The sequence below is a fragment of the Hemitrygon akajei genome, unplaced genomic scaffold, assembly GCF_048418815.1.
Source record: "Hemitrygon akajei unplaced genomic scaffold, sHemAka1.3 Scf000069, whole genome shotgun sequence".
Lineage (NCBI taxonomy): Eukaryota > Metazoa > Chordata > Chondrichthyes > Myliobatiformes > Dasyatidae > Hemitrygon > Hemitrygon akajei.
This window is the reverse complement of record NW_027331955.1, coordinates 2,707,560-2,725,998: the sequence shown is the minus strand read 5'-3', so window position 1 is coordinate 2,725,998 and position 18,439 is coordinate 2,707,560. Positions and strand designations below refer to the sequence as shown.

At 40.7% G+C, this 18,439-nt stretch overlaps 3 protein-coding genes across 5 annotated transcripts in view; 2 read left to right on the top strand and 1 right to left on the bottom strand.

The window, feature by feature from the left end:
- The window catches only part of LOC140722116 (uncharacterized), a 265,387-nt gene that overhangs the window by 193,284 nt on the left and 53,664 nt on the right, over positions 1-18,439 (bottom strand). The window lies entirely within an intron of this gene.
- Positions 1-18,439, top strand: part of LOC140722119 (uncharacterized) — a 1,111,870-nt gene that overhangs the window by 1,052,620 nt on the left and 40,811 nt on the right. Inside the window, exon 2 of one of the 3 annotated variants that reach the window (XM_073036922.1) lies at positions 1,473-1,636. The exons of 1 other annotated variant lie outside the window; for it this stretch is intronic. The gene's annotated coding sequence lies outside the window, so the exon portion shown is untranslated. Of the gene's footprint in view, positions 1-1,468; positions 1,637-18,439 lie in introns of all 3 variants that reach the window. One more of the 3 variants, XM_073036921.1, reaches the window with a different exon arrangement.
- The window catches only part of LOC140722123 (uncharacterized), a 161,951-nt gene that overhangs the window by 139,566 nt on the left and 3,946 nt on the right, over positions 1-18,439 (top strand). The gene's annotated exons all lie outside the window — the stretch shown is intronic.

Below are 18,439 nucleotides of genomic sequence, written 5' to 3'. Positions count from 1 at the left end.
ATAATCTCAGGAATGATCGGCGTTATGTATGAGGAGCATTTGATGGTTCTGGGGCTGTGCTCAATGGAGTTCAGAGGGACGGTGGGGGTGGTGGAGGGATTAGTAACAAGGTTCACATGAATAATCTCAGGAATGATCGGCGTTATGTATGAGGAGCATTTGATGGTTATGGGGTTGTGCTCAATGGAGTTCAGAGGGACGGTGGGGGTGGTGGAGGGATTAGTAACAAGGTTCACGTGAATAATCTCAGGGATGATCGGCTTTATGTATGAGGAGCATTTGATGGTTATGGGGTTGTGCTCAATGGAGTTCAGAGGGACGGTGGGGGTGGTGGAGGGATTAGTAACAAGGTTCACGTGAATAATCTCAGGAATGATCGGCTTTATGTATGAGGAGCATTTGATGGTTCTGGGGCTGTGCTCAATGGAGTTCAGAGGGACGGTGGGGGTGGTGGAGGGATTAGTAACAAGGTTCACGTGAATAATCTCAGGAATGATCGGCTTTATGTATGAGGAGCATTTGATGGTTATGGGGCTGTGCTCAATGGAGTTCAGAGGGACGGTGGGGGTGGTGGAGGGATTAGTAACAAGGTTCACATGAATAATCTCAGGGATGATCGGCTTTATGTATGAGGAGTATTTGATGGTTATGGGGTTGTGCTCAATGGAGTTCAGAGGGACGGTGGGGGTGGTGGAGGGATTAGTAACAATGTTCACGTGAATAATCTCAGGAATGATCGGCTTTATGTATGAGGAGCATTTGATGGTTATGGGGTTGTGCTCAATGGAGTTCAGAGGGACGGTGGGGGTGGTGGAGGGATTAGTAACAAGGTTCACGTGAATAATCTCAGGAATGATCGGCTTTATGTATGAGGAGCATTTGATGGTTCTGGGGCTGTGCTCAATGGAGTTCAGACGGGGGTGAAAGGGGACGGGGTGGTTAAGTAAACAACCGAATGCAGAAAAGCCTGGAGAGGATGTTTCCATTAGACGGGGAGTCTGTGATCTGACAGCACAGTCTTAGAATGCTTCCCTTTAAAACTGAGATGAGAGAAATTTCTTCAGCTAAAAGATGGCTGATCTGTGGAATTTGTTGCGACAGAGGTTGGTTGAGGGTGTCATTTGGGTATATTTATGGCAGAGATTAATATACTAATTGCTAAGTAGCTTCAGGGTTACAGGAGGAAGGCAGGAATATGGTGTTGGAATAAAAATCAGCCATGTTTGAATGGTGGAGCAGATCAGATGGATCAAATCACCTAATTCTGTTCCTTATGTCTTACCATGACTGAATGATGGCTCCCATATTCTTTTGTGTCATGGTGGAGACAATAAAAGATGTTCACTGAGATCATTATATCTGCCTTCAACGTTTAAATTTCAGTGAGTTTTGTTCTTAGTGACATTAAGCAGAAATGTTTGGTTCTCCTTTTTATTGTTAATGTGCTTCATTATCTTTCATGTTAAAGTTAGACCTGTGGTGGGAGATTTATTGGAAGAAAAACCACAACTGGAAGCAAAGCGCGACTGAAGACGAGGGAACAGCAACAAGTGAACCAGCCTGAGGATTGAAAGCATCAACTGGAGCGAACCCTTCTGACTCAGAGATTCCATTGATTCAGTCAGGAGAAAGTTTGGTGAGTCTCATCTACACAAACACTGGTAGGAAACAGCTGGAGTGAGACTGAATGTGCCCAGAAGAACCAGTTATGCCTCTGTCAGACCCAGTTGCAATCAGTCCAGGTCTGGTACTGTGCTTCCAGCAGCCCAGCCCTTTAAAACCACTCCCATTCTGTGGAAGTCGAATCTGGATAAAGTCACTCAGAGACCGTACGGTACAAACTCTGTATTCCAAGCACCCGGGGCTTACTCAGTTAGTCGCTCAAACAGGAACAGTCAATGATTGTTCCCCCCCAATCCACTAACTGACTAACAATTCCCCTTCACCACAGATATATCAGTCCAGATACCCCCACACAAGACAGGCTGGAGCCAAAGATATTTACTACATGACAGGCTGGAGCCTCTAAAGACAAATTACAAAACAGTCAAAATGGCTTACACACACAGAACAGACTGAAGCTGTCCTATCTGTATGCATGAACACACAAGGCAATAAGCGTCCTGAAACCCTAGCTAGCTACCCTCAAGAAGAAATATGGCTCAGCATGGCTTAGTACATCTGTTGATCATCAGTTTCTTTCAGAAAAACAGGCTGCTATTTTTTAACGAAGTGTTAAACCATACTTCATCATTCCCTGCTTTTTGATCGTTACATGAGCAACAAAACAGTAATTTTTTACAGAGAAAGCAATCGAGTACAGCTTTGACCTATCAGTGGGTAAAAACGGCATACAACAGTAACTATAACAATGATATGTACAACTATTAGAACATAATACAATATCATGCCCCACATATTACCAAACAGGCCTTCAAAGATCACCATTTCGACCCTTCGGTGAACCCGTGTAAATCCTGCCCTACTTTCTTGATGCTGTCAATATCCCTGGCATTGTGCTCGGAGAGGGATGTAACATTAGTGGACTCATCAGGGATATAGGTGCAGCATTCTGTGTCAATAATAGCACAGGTTCCCCCTTCTCAGCTAGGATAAAATATAAAGCCGTAAGATTCTATAGGACTGTTTGCCAGATTGCAATCATTTCAGTGGATTTTTCTGTTACTTGGGCCTGTGTTTCTGTCAGGGCCCCTGCAGTATTGTGGCCAGCTGCTCAAGTGCTGTAGCCAAATTGATTATCTCTCGTGAATTCCCGGCTACTTCGTAGGAGAGAAAAACTATCATCAAAGATCGCTCAGTCTCAGTTATTCCTCTCCGCTGCTGGGCACCTGCAAGTATGGCCACGATGCATGTTACCCAGTGTAGGAAGTTCCGTTTGGTGGGAGCCTGAGATACATCTGTCAAAACACTGTGTCTGTCAGGGCCCCTAGTTCTACCCATTTGGCATAAGTGTGACAGAGACAGAAAGATCGTAACTGGATGCTGGGGTGAGCCCTCTCAAAGACATAAACACAAACACCACTGTAATGGTTTAAATGAACCAGCAGCAATAGACCACACCTGGAGTCTGGTTTTGATGTTAAAAGCACTGTCTTTATTAGTATCTACTTGTATAACAACTTAAGCAAAATAATCTAAAGTTAAAGGTGTTATGAGTACACGTATGTGTAAATATAACTCCCAAACCACTGAGCTCAGGGAATACCAAGCTGAAAGTCTTGAGATGGTAAAGTATGAAATTCAGTTCAGCCATGGAATAAATGACGAGAGAGAGATATTTGTAATCCAAGGTGAATGTCAAGAGAAGGCAATTACGTTGAATTCCACAAATTCCACAGTGGTAAAACAAGATAACAGTCGCTGTAGGTCTTATCCGTTGTTGTTCTAAATCCACATACGAATTATCACCAGAAGTAGCTTATCACAGGAGTACTGTCTTCAGAAGGAACTACCACCCAAGCAAGGGTTAACACACAGGTAGATTCCGCAAGGTACTCCCAATCCAGATCCAACACACAAAGTATTACTGACAGTGATTTCCACAGAATATCCCTTCTCACAAGTGTTTACCACATAACACACCCGAATCCAGCTAAGGGTTAACAAAAGTGGTAGCCACGAGATACTCCAACATATCCCCATATGGATTATACGAATTATCACCAACAGTGATTGGTCACAGGGGTACCTCTTCAAGTGAATTACCACCCCCAGGCAAGGGTTAGCACAAGTGATCCTCACAGGATACCCCCAAACTAAAAGATTCACTCCAGTGGATCAAACAAAGTGACAATCACACATTCAGTATACAATGGATCAATAATTAACCCACCCTTGTGGGCATAGGAGAGTCCAAACAGTGACCTTTGGCCACTAGGTCCTTTGTTTCGAACTTTCCATCTTCTTTCTTTCTCTCCGGCTGACTGTGTGTCCTTGCTTAAATAAAACAAACTGTGAGCTATGTAAACACAAGCTGCCAGCAAGTGTAAACACGCTGCATGGTCAAATAGTTTCAGCCCTCTCTCTCTCTCTTGTAAGAATCAAACAGGAGCTGAGAAAGCTGGTGGCTGACATCACTCAGGCAATATCTGTTAAAATGACAGTCCACAGCAAGAAACCGAGAGGTTCATCACTCTCTACTATCAACCAATACAATTTCCTTTAGTCCGAGAGAGTCCTTCTACTCATTTCCTTCAGTAACACGTTTGTAGTCTGTTAGATATATCCACCGAGATTGCCCTTTCAGTTTCACAGCTGTCGGAGTGGTCAGTAACACTTGATATGGTCCTCTCCACCGAGGTCTGAGTTTCCCTCGATCGCAGTTCCTGATCAGGATAAATTCCCAAGTTCTATGGTGGGATAGTCACTCCTCTCTGCGGGGTAGTTCTCTTCCTTGTAAGCCTGTAACGCTTGGAAAATTTTGGTTAGTTGGCATATTTATTTCCCCATCTCTTCCAATATCTAATTTTGCTGGTAGGCTTTCTGGGAGCAATGGTGCACAAGGTCTTGGTCCCCAGGATATCCTCATGGGCCATGCATAAATGTTTTAAACTGGTGACAACCCCGCTTTCCCCTATGGGGTAACCCTCGCGGAATAGGGCTAACGGTAGGACATTCAACCAAGTGAGTCCAGTCTCCGCTGCTGGTCTGGCCAGTTTACTCTTCAGAGTGCCATTGGCTCTTTCCACTCTGCCAGCGGCCCGTGGGTGGTGTACACAGTGGAATTGTTGCTTGATAGCTAGTTCGTTACATACCCCTTCGTTTACTTTCACCACAAAGTGTGGGCCATTGTCAGAGCTCAGCATCTCTGGCAGGCCGTACCTGGGAATTATATCCCATAATAATACCTTCACAACAGTCATAGCAGTATTAATGGTAGTTGGAATAGCTTCAATCCATCTACTAAACACATCTATAATAACTAAGCAGTATCTATAGCAATGTACTCTAGGCAATTCAATAAAATCAACTTGCAGACACAAAAAGGTCCACCTGGCAAGGGAGTCGTACCCGGTGTGCAGGGTACAGGTTACCAACCACTCCCTCCTTTCCCAGGTGTGTACAATTATGTATCTAATCGGCCAATATTCGTAAAAACTGTGTAGGAACACAAATCTGTCCCACTGGGGTGATCCAAAAACCTAGGTTGGGGTCTTTCTGGCACCCCATCTGGGACCACAGTTTGTGCTCCTCCTCAGAGGTGTCCCCCTGAAAATTACGTACCTCCCACATGTCTGGGAAACCCGTTCTGCTTTAGTCATGGAGGGTTGCTTGACGGGAACGCGAGGAGGCTACAACTACTGAGGATTGTGCCGCACTTTTCACTGTCTGATCTGCTAGAGCATTGTGTTTAGTGACACAGTCGGACATGCGTGTGTGGGCCGTACATTTAATAATAGCCAAAACTCGAGGTAGCTGTAGAGTGGTGAGTAAGTTGTTTACAAAGGTGGCATTACTAATGGGGTGGCCAGAGGAAGTCAGGAATCCCAATGTTCCCAGAGAGCCCTGTAGTCATATACAATTCCAAATGCATAATGGGAGTCTGTGTAAATGTTCCCACTTCAGTCTGTTTCTGGGATACAGACACGAGTCAGAGCAAACAGCTCAGCCTTCTGGGCAGAGACAGCGGCTTCAAAAGAAGCTTGCTGATCAATTTCACTGTCTGTCACTATCGCATAGCCAGAATATCGTTTCCCTGCTGAATCCACAAAAGAGCTTCCATCCTCATAAAATTGCTTCGGGCTAGAGGGGGATATTGCAGAATGGATGGGAGAGTCTGTCCTTCCTTCACGGTGATCCGGACAGGGGGACAGTTGGCGCGACCGACTTTATGGCTTGAATTTGCTCAGAGATGGGGTACAGCGTCTTGGGATCGGTCAATATTAAAAGTGTGTCTCACCAAATGTCCCGCCTTCACCTCAGACTCCTTCCAGTATCGGAGTTGGACCGCAGCCAAGTCTTGCCAGTCTCCCTCAGTGCTGGAGGCTTGTTTCAGCAAGGTGTAGGCAATGAACTCTGGGCTCTTTGGCTTGAACCCAGGGCAAACACTAACAGTGGTATGGGGAACCACCAGTTCTGTCTGTCGCCAAAGGAAATCCGGAAATTCGGCCAGTAATGCACTGCCCACTTTTCCTTTAATCTCTCCAATCACCATGACTGGGAACTTCTGTCCCTCGAGGGGTGCATAATATTGACTTTCCTCAGCTGAGCACCCCGTAATGTCACAGCACAGAGTCACGTGGGGGTCGACCACTGGCAGAAGGGGTTCAAACGCAGTGGAGTCCAGATTAAGTGCCCACCACTGGGGGGTCGGAAATTGGGGAAGCTGTCGGTTGTTCACCTGTCACAGGGTGACACCATTGCCTGTGCAGAGAATCTCGACTTCCAACAGACAGAGCAAGTCTCTCCCTGCTGGATTACATCCCCGACTGCGGGGTGCTGACTGTAAATGAAACCTCACACTGGTTCCCGTGGAATTCCACCTCCAGTGGCTGGTTATGTGAATACGTACATTCCGTGCCTTCGAACCCAGACAGAGTGAATGTTGCGTCTGATAACTGTAATCCCTTTTCCGATACTATTTCCCGATTGAGAGTGGTTGTAGTTGCCCCCATATCAATCATAAACGGAACTGGAATAGCAGCAACTGTCAATATTACACTGGGCTCTTCCTGAGGGGTGGTACTCACGGTAGGAAGCATCCTTGCTTGTCAATTTCTAAACGGGTTGTTGTCCCCACCTGTCCCTTGGTAGGTTGTTGTTCCCATTTCTGATCCGCAGATATAGCCCGCTCGCACTTCTTCCCACTGAACATATTCACCTTTAATATTCTTTTCATATCTATTATTATTATTATTCAAAAATAGCACAAGTGCATCAAAGTAACAACACTTACAATGCCTCATAAAAGAGGAAATTATCTTGAGGATTAAAAATTTTGTGAATTAAAAAAAAAAAGAAAAGTGAGGGGAAAAAAGAAGAAACCCATTGGAGGTACAACCCCAGAGCCATGCATCATACAAAAAGCTTCTAAAAATAAACATCAAACTGCCAAAAAGAAAGAAAAGATATATAAAAAAATTTACATTTAGATCTTGGAGGAAATCTATCAGTTAACTGAAATGATAATAACGAGCAGATGAGCCCCATCTCTTAAAATCAAATAAAGGTACAAAGGTTCGACTTCTAATTTTCTCCAAGACACAGCATCACCTGAGAGAGCCATTGTGACAAAGTAGGAGCTGATATATCCTTCCATTTCAACAAGATGGCCCTCCTAGCTTTCAATGTAACAAACATGTTGGTCAGACACAGAAATACCATGGATATTTTGAGGGATTATTCCAAAAAGCATAGTCAATTTATTAGGTTGTAAATTGATTCTGAGTGCTTTAGAAATTGTCAAAAAGATTGAATTCCAAAGCTGTTTTAATATAGAACATGACCAGAACACATGTGTCAGTGTGGCTATCTCATTTTTACATCTATCACAATACTTGTCAACATTGGGAAATATTTTCGAAAGTCTCTCCTTCATCAAATGGTAATAATGTACAATTTTAAATTGAATCAGTGAATGACTAGCACAGATCGAAGAAGAGTTAACAAGCTTCAGAATCCATGTCCAATCCTCCCATATAAAAGGGAAATTGAGTTCCTTCTCCCAATCCTGTTTAATCTTAAGTAAAGGACGCTTATCCCTTTGTAATAATAAATTATAAATTCTTCCAATAGAACCTTTCAACGAGGGGTTCATATTCATAATAGAATCTAACAAATCAGCCTCCAATATGTAAGGAAAATTACTTAAATATTTTTGTAAAAAATGTCTAACTTGCAGATATGGTAAAAAATGTGAATATAAGAGAGAATACTTATTGACAAATTTTTCAAAAGACATTAGTCTGCCTTCTTTAAATAAATCCAAAAAAGAATTAATACCTTTATTTTTCCAAAGTAAAAAAAAAATTGGAACACTCCAAGAAGGTTTAAAAAAAGTAATTATGATAAATTATACTACAAAGTTTAACTTTTTTAAGATTAAAAAAATTGCGGAACTGGATCCAAATTTGTAAAGAGTGCTTAACCACAGGATATAGGTTTAAATTAGCAACTTTAGCTAATTGTATAGGTAGAGTAACTCCTAATAACAAAGTTAAATAAAACTGTTTCACAGCTCTCAGTTCCTGGTCTACCCAGATTGGCTGTTCATTCCTATTAACCCAATATAACCAGAAGGACATACGCCGCGTTAACAGCCCAATAATACATTCATAGAGTAGGCAAAGTGAGACCACCATCCTTTTTCAACTTTTGAAAATGACATTTACCAATTCTTGGTCTTTTATTATCCCAAATAAAAGATAGAATAATAGAATCAATCTGATCAAAAAACTTCTTAGTAAACAATAACAGGAATATTTTGAAATAAATATAAAAATTTTGTTGGGCGGAAGCAGACATTTTGCATGCTTCTTCTGGAATAATCCCATAAATTGCTGTAAGTGGATTAGGTTGAACATCCACATCTATAACTTTAGATAATATTCCAAACACATCCCTCCAAAAATTGTTTAAACTTACACATGACCAAAACATATGAGTTAGAGTAGCCACTTCTGCATTACATCTGTCACAAATAGGGCTTATATTAGAAAAAATATGCACCAATTTATCTTTGGACATATGGGCCCTGTGTACTATCTTAAACTGAATTTAGATATGGCGTGTGCAGATAGGTGAATTATTGACTAAATAATAAATTTTACTCCACTGATTATCTGAAAGTGAATGTTGAAGTTGTACTTCCCAGGTGCGTTGAACCCTATCATTAGGTGACATGCGAGCATTCATTAACTGTTTATAAAGGATTGCTATTAATTGTTTTTGAAAAGGTTTAAACTGAAAAATAGCATAAGCCAAATTTAAAGAGCAGGCCGAGGGGTAAATTGGTAAAAAAAAATCACGTAAAAAATTCCCAACCTGTAAATAGCTGAAAAATGTGTATTAGAGATATCATATTTGTCCATTAACTGTGAAAAAGACATTAAACAGTCTTGTAAAAACAAATCTAAAAAAGTCCACTAAAGGAGGAAAATTGGCTTTATAAAGATCCTGATATTTTTTAGTAATTATTATGCCTAAATATCTAAAAGAATCCATAACTTTAAAAGGAATATTATCATATATAGAGACAGATTCATTTAAAGGAAGTAATTCACTTTTACTAAAATTTATTTTATATCCTGAAAGGTCTCCAAATTTGTCATATAATTTTAGCAAAGCAGGAATAGATTATTCAGGCTTGGATATATATACCAATAAATCATCAGTGTAAAGAGAGATCTTGTGCATGGTCTCATTCACAAAAATCCCATGAATATTTTCGGCTTCACAAAGCAATAGCAAGGGGCTCTAATCTTAAGTTACATAACAAAGGACTTAATGGACAACCTTGGCTTGTCCCCCGTGATAGCTGAAAAAAGGAGACCTACAGTTATTAGTGACAACAGTAGCAATAGGAGCTTTCTATATCATTTTAATCCAATTATTAAAATTAATACCAAAACCAAATTTTTCTAAAGTATTAAATAAATATTTCCATTCGATTCAATCAAATGCTTTTTCAGCATCCAAAGATATAAGGCATTGTGGAGTTTTAGAAGAAGGTGAATATATAATGGTAAATAATCTCCGAACATTTGAGAAAGAATAATGACCCTTTATAAAGCCTGTTTGATCTTTAAAAATGATTTTTCCCAAAATACTCTCCAGCAGATTGGCCATTATTTTTAAGTGAATCTTAGCATCAACATTCAATAATGAAATAGGTCTGTATGAGGCACAATCAGAAGGATCTTTATCCTTTTTGAGAATTAAAGAAATAGAAGCTTCATAAAAAGTAGAGGGTAAATCACTTTTCACAAAAGATTCTTTAAACATCTCCAACATATATGGAGAAAGCAATTTTCCAAATTTTTTATAAAATTCTACAGGATAACCGGCAAGTCCGGGGGCCTTACCAGATTGCATTGAGAAAATAGCTTTATGAATTTTGGATTCAGTAATTTAGGCATCCAGAATTTTTTGATCCTCAACAGAAATTTTAGGAAAAGCAATCGTTCGTAAAAAAAAAAAAACAACAACAACAACAGTCATTTCAGAAGAGTCCACTGGACATTGAGATTTATAAAGTTCAGTATAAAAGTCTTGAAAAATCTTATTAATTTCTTCATAATCCCGAGCCAGGGTACCATCTTTTCTACGAATTTTCAAAATTTGCATCTTGGCTCCAGCTGATTTTAATTGAGATGCAAGTAGTTTATTATTTTTATCTCCAAACATATAAAATTGGGTCTTTATCTTAAGTAGATAACCTTCAATTGAATGAGTTAATAATAGGTTATATTATGATTTAAGTTCCACCCTTTTTTAAATGACAATATTAGGGGAAGTCACATAGACATTATCTAAATCTTTAATTTGTTTAAAAATTTTATCTAATTTTGCTTTAGTCTGTTTTTTAAGTTTAGTTGAATAAGAAATAATCTGACCACATAAAAATGCTTTGAATGTATCCAATATAATTAATTCAGACATACCTCCTATATCATTAAAAAGTAAAAAATTATTTTATCTGGCTTTCGATAAAACTAATAAAGTCAGAGCTTTGCAATAAAGTCTGAGACATGTGCCATGGTGGACGGCCAAAAATGTCATCGTCAAATTCAAAGGACAAACTCAAAGGCGCATGATCAGGTATAGCAATAGCGTCATATTCACAGATTTTAACAATAGGCAAAAGACAGGGATCAACTATAATATAATCAATCCTTGAATATATTTTATAAACATGGAAAGAAAAAGAATATTCTCTGTTATCAAGGTGTAAATGCCTCCATAATTCGATCAACCCAAAATTGGTCAAAAAAGAGTTAATAACTGACGCAAAATGATTTGTAAGTCGTTGATTAGTTGAGCTCTTATCAATCATATGATTTAAACAACAGTTAAAATCCCCACCCATTAACAACATATACTCATTTAAATCTGGCAGTAAAGCAAATTTTTTTTTTAAAAAGCAGGATCATCTAAATTAGGACCATACAAATTAACCAAAACAACCTTTCGATTACAAATGACTCCTTTAACAATTAAAAATCTACCATTAGAATCTGACTCAATATCCTCTTGAGTAAATATGTTAGATTTAATAAAGATAGACACACCCTTAGTTTTGCTCTGAGAAGTAGCATGGAGTTGTTTTCCATCCCACCAGCAAAAAAATCTATTTTGATCTTCTGCCTTGATATGCGTCTCCTAAGCAAAAATTATATCAGGTTGGAATCGATTAATAATTTTAAGTCTTTTTTGTTTAATAGGATAATTCCAACCACGTATATTCCAAATTATTACATTAATCCATTTAACTGCCATACTATAATTTTATTCTAATTTACTTTATACATGCGCAGAACACATACCAATACGGGATTATCAAAGATGGCAGTGATGAAGAATAAAGCCATATAGAAAACACACATGCTCCGGAACCACCCAATGGGAAAAAACTCCTAACTCTAAACCCACCCACCCTCCCAAAAGCCTGAAAAAAAGGCAAGTGAACTAAGATAGATGCGAAGACATGGGCCACACTGTTGGTCTCGTCTCTGCCTCCCCCCAGCCAGTACATAAAATAAATAAAATGACCTTGCAAGAAAGACAGTAAAGTCTCTACAAAGGAGAGTGTTTACATTCTATCATGTGTTAAACAGAAAAAGAACCAAAATAATATAATCTCTTAGAGAGAAAAACCAGCCCCATCTTAAGTTTAGCTTTAAATCCCTAAGAAAATTTTAAATTCAGTTATAGGGTGCTATAATAAAACAGATTAAAATAAGTTAATAGTATACTTAACTGAACTAAATTGATGGAAATATTAATTAGTAAAATCATAGTAACTTAACCCTCCCAGATAAATATATAAAAAGAAACCCTGTTGGTAGAAAAAAAACTACCAGTTAGTAATTTAAGAAACAACAAAAAAAATCAAACCAAATATTAGATAAAAGGAACAAATCCTTTTATCCTCTTTTCTCAGTCAAATATGTAATTAACCATTTAAACAGTCAAACTTGATCCGTAAATCTTCTTTCCAAAAAAAATCCAATACGATGTAATGATGAGCAGGTTTTCTTTTCTTCTTTTATTAATCTGTCAATGAAATATCCAAATAGCCTTCATATATCTTCTTTTTGTAGTGTGAGTAATATACAGATAATCAAACAGCTTTTCAGATAGTTCATTCAGTAGTAACGTCAGTGGTGGTGACAGGTATAGCCTGGACAAAATCCAGCTCGACTTTTGTGTCAAAGAAAGTACATGGGGAAGAATTAGGAGGAAAAACTTTCATTCTTGTCAGGTAACTCAAAGAGGGAAATCGTTTCTTATCATATGCTTGTTTCATTACCAAAGCAAATCTTGCTCTTTGTTCCATTACTTCTCTTGGATAATCTTCATAAAAACGGAGCTCAGACTCATTGAATCTGAAAACTCTGTTTTCTTGCCTGTCGCATTATTTGATCTTTAATTTTAAAGTGATGAAAACAAACCAAAATAAATCTTGGTCTGGTTGAGTCTTTAAATTTCAAAGTGGACAGCCTGTGTGCTCTTTCAATAGCAAGTAGCTGTGATGAAATAGTCAGAAATAGATCATGAAAGAGCTTACCAAAGTAAACCATTAAGTCTCCAATTTCAGCTCCTTACTGCAATCCAATGATTCGGATATTGTTTCTGCGTGACTTAGTTTCCTAATCAATAATCTTATTAACGATATTTTTCCAAATGGGTTGTAGTTTCAGACAGTTTTTGCTTAGTTGACTTCAATTCCTCTTCATGATTAATAACTTGAGTTTCCATATCTTTAAGTTTTCCCAGAAATAAGTTCCTTTCATTATATTCTTTTCCAGTTGATCTTTAATTGCCTTATTCTGATCTTGAATTGATTTCAGTGACTGAACGATATCTTCAGCCCATGATGGCATTTCATCAGATCTTTCCTTCAGCGTCTTTCCTTTTTCATTACCTTTGTCAGTAGGTTCATGCAGATTCTTCCCACTTCTCGTAGACACAGACATATCACTCCCGTTCAAGAATCAGCAATTAAAAATTTGAAATACAAAATTTAAGCTGTGGGCGGGAGAGAAAACTAAGAGCAGCACAGAATTAGTGCTACTCTATCGACAGACAGAGGCAGTCTCCATTCACCTGTAATATTAGTTCCCTTCGGGGTTGATTGGCATTCGAAAGCCCTGTTCCAATGATATGTCAAAGCTCGTTGCATTCGATTTTGGTCATTGTCAGGCCAATCCATATTATTTGTTAATGATGTTGGTTAACTTAGTTGGTAAGCATTGGAGCAGTAGGGCATTAAATTGGGGGGACAGATTCCCATCATTAAAGGCTTGGTCTCCTGCGAAAGTGCTGTAGCAGGCCACAAAACTCATACAGGGTCGATATGCCAGACACGGGTTCGGGATCCCGTGTTTCCCTATCAGTTCTAACTTTAGACTGACATTCCTGCCCTTCTCTCCAATGTAGACCGGCCTTGGTTTGCTTACGTTGTTTTTCCTGCTGTCGTTTTGGGCGCCCATCCATCCATTCACACTCTGTTTTTAACGTCTCCCCACCTTTGGTATTCCTTCTGCAGTACTGACCTCTATCCTAGTGGTCGCCAACCTGTCGATTGCGATCGACTCGTCTACCTTTGAGACTTTCCCAGTAGATCCCGAAAAAAAAGAAAAATAAATACACAAATACTGTTGAGAGATTGTTTCCGGGTTGTGGGGTTTTAGTTCCCTTCTTTCTACATGCGTGTAACTACACAGTGTCCCCAACCACTGGGCCGCGAGGAAACAACATGAGTCAGCTGCACCTTTCCTCATTCCCTGTCAGCCCACTGTTGAACTTGAGTGCACGCGAGGTCATCAGTCGCCGAACCGCAGTGACACCCTCATGCCAGAGATCACCAGTTGGCCTCAGCGGCCGGTGGGAAGTGCCGTCACTACTGGCCTGGAGTGCTGCCTCTAAACCTGTTTAGCACACCGAATGTTCGTGGGGAATCCGGCACTAAAATATTCGCAGACGACCTAATTCGGGCTCAGCGTTTCATAGGTATCAGAGCAGCTACCGTGCTGTGATCTACTGAAACAAACTTTTGTCGGCTGATAGGTCCTACTGGGGGGGCGGGCTCGTGCCCTGTCACACTCCTTGCTCGGTTGGTCACTCTCTCCGGACTGTGACTGCCGCGGCCCCGGCACAGGGACCTCCGGCCCTGACATTGTCCTCTCACCCGACCCACGACCAACCAAACCAAGCCAAGGCATCTGGCGGCGGGCGGGCAGGAGGCTGTCCAATGAGGCAATGAAGCCCTCAAAACCACTTCGGTACCCCGAGTCCAAGCACCCTGCACTTAAACGCAAACGTGTTGAGTTTTTTCAGCGGAGAAAACGTGAGCAGCGCGGGACAGAAGCTAAGTGCCGAGCGCCACAAAAACTGAATTATGGAATAGACTGGACATAAGGAACTTATGAGTATCGCTGTATTCCTATTGTGTTTAACACCCCCACCCACCCCATCCCCCGTCGGCCGGTCCACAAGAATATTTTCAATATTAAACCGGTCTGCGGTGCAAAAAAAAGGGCGGGTGCCCCAGTGTTTATACATTATTTCTACTTCCAGGTTGTGGGGTTTTACTTCCGGTCTTTTCTGCCCTGGTGCGCATGCGTGTAACTAATTGATCTGGGTCGATCTTGCATTTGACTAAGACCAAGGTAGGGGATCTTGGGCTTAAAATGGTTGGTGACCGCTACTCTATCCCTTTCTCACATGCATTATTCCTCCAACTTGCTGATAATATACTGTTCCACTTTAAAGGTAGGTCACATCCAGAATTTTTTCCAGTTAGCCGAGGATTTCCTTCCACGCTGCTGTGTGGTGTTGGGAAATCATGTACAAGGCAAGTTACAGCAGTAGTTTGCCATTGCCTTCTGCTGGGTGAGTTGTTTTGTTCACCAGCTCTAACCCAGCACAGATGAAAGTGTGCAAGGGAGTCGGCTGGGTTTGAACTCGAGACCTCTCGCCTCGAAGTCCAACGCTGAAGCCACTAGGCCACCAGTGGCATAGCCGGCAAAGTTCCACTTTACATCTGCCTTTCCCTTCCATTCCCTTTTCAACAATTTCCACTTCTTTCCTCAGTTCTTTTTCCAAATCAAATTTACTGCTTGTTCTCATGAGGTAATAACCCAGGCTCCTGCACCCTCTCCCATCCGTGGCCACATTTTGTTCCCCAATTTCTTATTCAGCACTGCACTCAACATTCACAAATATTTTTCCTTGTCTGGAGAACTCTCACACAAATTGTGTCGGGCTGCTGCTGGCCCACTTGTATCAATCGACTGCAATTGACCGATGGTCTCTAAGTAATTTATTGGGCTCAAAGCCTCCTGCTCAATTAACAATGAGATAAATTTACCCGGCTGGCACCTCCTGCTTTAATGATGAATTTACCTGGCATGTCTGCCTCCTGGCCACTTAGTAAAATTTTGCCTACCTTATACAAATCTCCCAACAATTTCTTTCCCGATCCTGTCAAGGTATGTGATCAGCCTTGGGTGAGGCACCGTATGTCCAAAGGAACTAACGGTGAGTGACAAATTTAAAATACCCATTGGGCTTCCGTTCGGTCTCCGCAGTCCCCAGAGTGGTCCAGCTGCTTACTCAGCCCGTCTGCTTGGCACTCCCTATATTGGGACCCTGTTCGTGATGCCAAATGTTAAAGTTGAATCTGAATAAAACTCAGGAGACCAGCTTCTTATCGACACCATGGTTTATTGTGCATTCAAATGCCTGCAGGAGTTTGAGTCCCAGTTGTCAAAGGGAAGGCACGTAAGCACTGCCACCTTCTGACAAGTCGAATGACTTGGGTTACAGCCGTATATTTATGCATAGTACATCCCATACATTAATATTGCAAGTTGTTATTTGAACTGGCACGCCCACTAAGTGTGTTGGTGCAAAACTTAATTACTTAGATAACAGAGTTTGCTAAATGGTTTTAATTATAGATGGATGTACTGTCCAGTCCTTATCAGTTATTCCCTTTGCAAGGCCCTGACTTAATTACAAACAGATGTTCATTCCTGTCCTTATCAGTGAGTCCTCCTCCCTTTACTCAAACGAGGATACAATGTATAATATTATCAGCTCTCAATGTGTCTCTCTGCAAGCCACAGAGAACTGGTAATGAGTCTGTCTTAGCTAAACGCTGAAGACTGAGTTCACTTCAGTTCAAAATTCCTATTCACTCCCAATTATTCTTTTAGCCAGAGGTTACACAGGTTCAAAATGAATTTTTTTATATACCCTCAATTCGTCAGGAGGGTTCAGGGGAAATATTTATGCCCAATATAGAAACTGGTGTTACCTGTGTGTATTCTGGCAATGCAAGAGGTGCTGGAGAATTTGTAAGTGGGAAGAAGTGGAGTAATATTTGCAAATCTGACTTTTTAAAGCATAGTTTAGCAAGCAAACCACATATGGACAATATGCAAAAGCTTTGGTGAGAAAATCCTTCATTATCCGTTACAGGCCCGCTACATAGGTTGTGTGAGAGTGCAGATGAACTCGATCAAACCCAGGGGAGATCAAAGTACTTATCAACAGTGATTTGCTAGCCGTGAAAACGATTACCTCTCTGTATAAAATTCACTGTGCACATGTCACTGAGTTAAAAAAAAAAATGCACAGTACATGATTTATGTGCACACTGGTCATTACAGATTACAGGGGACATTGGTGGGAAGGTGGTGAGACCTCCAGTGTCCCTGATGCCCTCACCTACAAGATGTGCACCCTGCACATTAAGGAGTTGGAACCTGAAATGGATGAATTCCAGATCATCCGGGAGTTGGAGGGGGTGATAGATATGACATGAAGAGAGGTGAGTTACACCCAAGGTGCCGTACACAGGAAACCGGGAGAGAGTCAGGAAGGGGAATGAGGTTAAATAGCCATTGCAGAGTACTCTTGTGCCCATCAAACACAACAAAAGGTAGACCACTTTAGAAACTGGTGGTGAAGGGGATTACCTGACAGAGAAAAGTCAAAGGGGTGATAGGGGATTCATTAGTTAGGGGAACAGAACAAGAGGGGACTGATATCCAAGTGGTAAGGCATGCTAGTGCTAGTAGGGGTGGAGCGGGTGATGTGGTTAAAATAAGCTGTAAGGGGAATGGGAGCCAGAATGACCAAACAGATAATGGAGAGGGTGAATTGAATTGAATTGACTTTATTAGATACCTACTTCATAAACATGAGGAGTAGAAAACTTTATGTTATCTCTCCATCTAAATGTGCAATGTGTAATTTATGGTAATTTATAACAGATCGTTTGTATATAGGACAGTCAATATAACATCGAAATGCAATTGTATCAGCATGAATTAATCAGTCTGATGGCCTGGTGGAAGATGATGTCCCGGAGCCTGTTGCTCCTTTTGCTGTGGTACCATTTCCTGGATGGTAGCAGCAGGAACAGTTTGTGGTTGTGGTGAATTTGGTCCCTGATATCCTTTGGGCCCTTTTTATACACCTGTCTGTGTAAATGTACTGAATAGTGGAAAGTTCACCACTACGGATGTGCTGGGCTGTCCGCAACACTCTCTGCAGTTTCCTGCAATTAAGGGAAGTACAATTCCCATACCAGGCAGTGATGCAGCCAGTCAGGATGCTCTCAAATGTGTCCCTGTAGAAAGTCCTCAGGATTTTGGTCCCCATCCCCAACTTTTTCAACTGTCTGAAGTGACAGAGGTGCTGTTGTGCTCTTTTCACAACACAGCCGGTATGTACAGACAATGTAAGGTGCTTGGTGATGTTTATGCCGAGGAACTTAAAGCTGTTCACCTTCTTAACCCCAGATCCAGTGATGTCAATAGGGGTTATCCTGTCTCCATTCCTCCTGTCGTCCACAATCAGCTCCTTTGTTTTTGTGAAAATGATGGAGGGTTTGTTTCCTTGACACCAGTCAGATGTTCAGATCATAGATAGATTCAGCAGTTAGATGGTTGAGCCTGGTGCAATGAATGTGCTGAGCTGTGTATATCACAATGCAAGAAGTATCGTAGGAAAGCCAGATGAGCTCAGGACAGGCCAATATTGGGACTTGTTTACACCCAACAGTCTGAAGGATTTAGAGGAACAAATTTGTAGAGAGATTGAAGACCATGCCAATAAACAAAAAGGTTGATTCAGTAAGTGATTTTAACTTTCCATATATTGACGAAGACTCCCATACTATAAAAGGACTAGATAGGGTAGAGTTTGTCAAATGTGCCCTTAATCAATAAGTAGAATTCCCAAT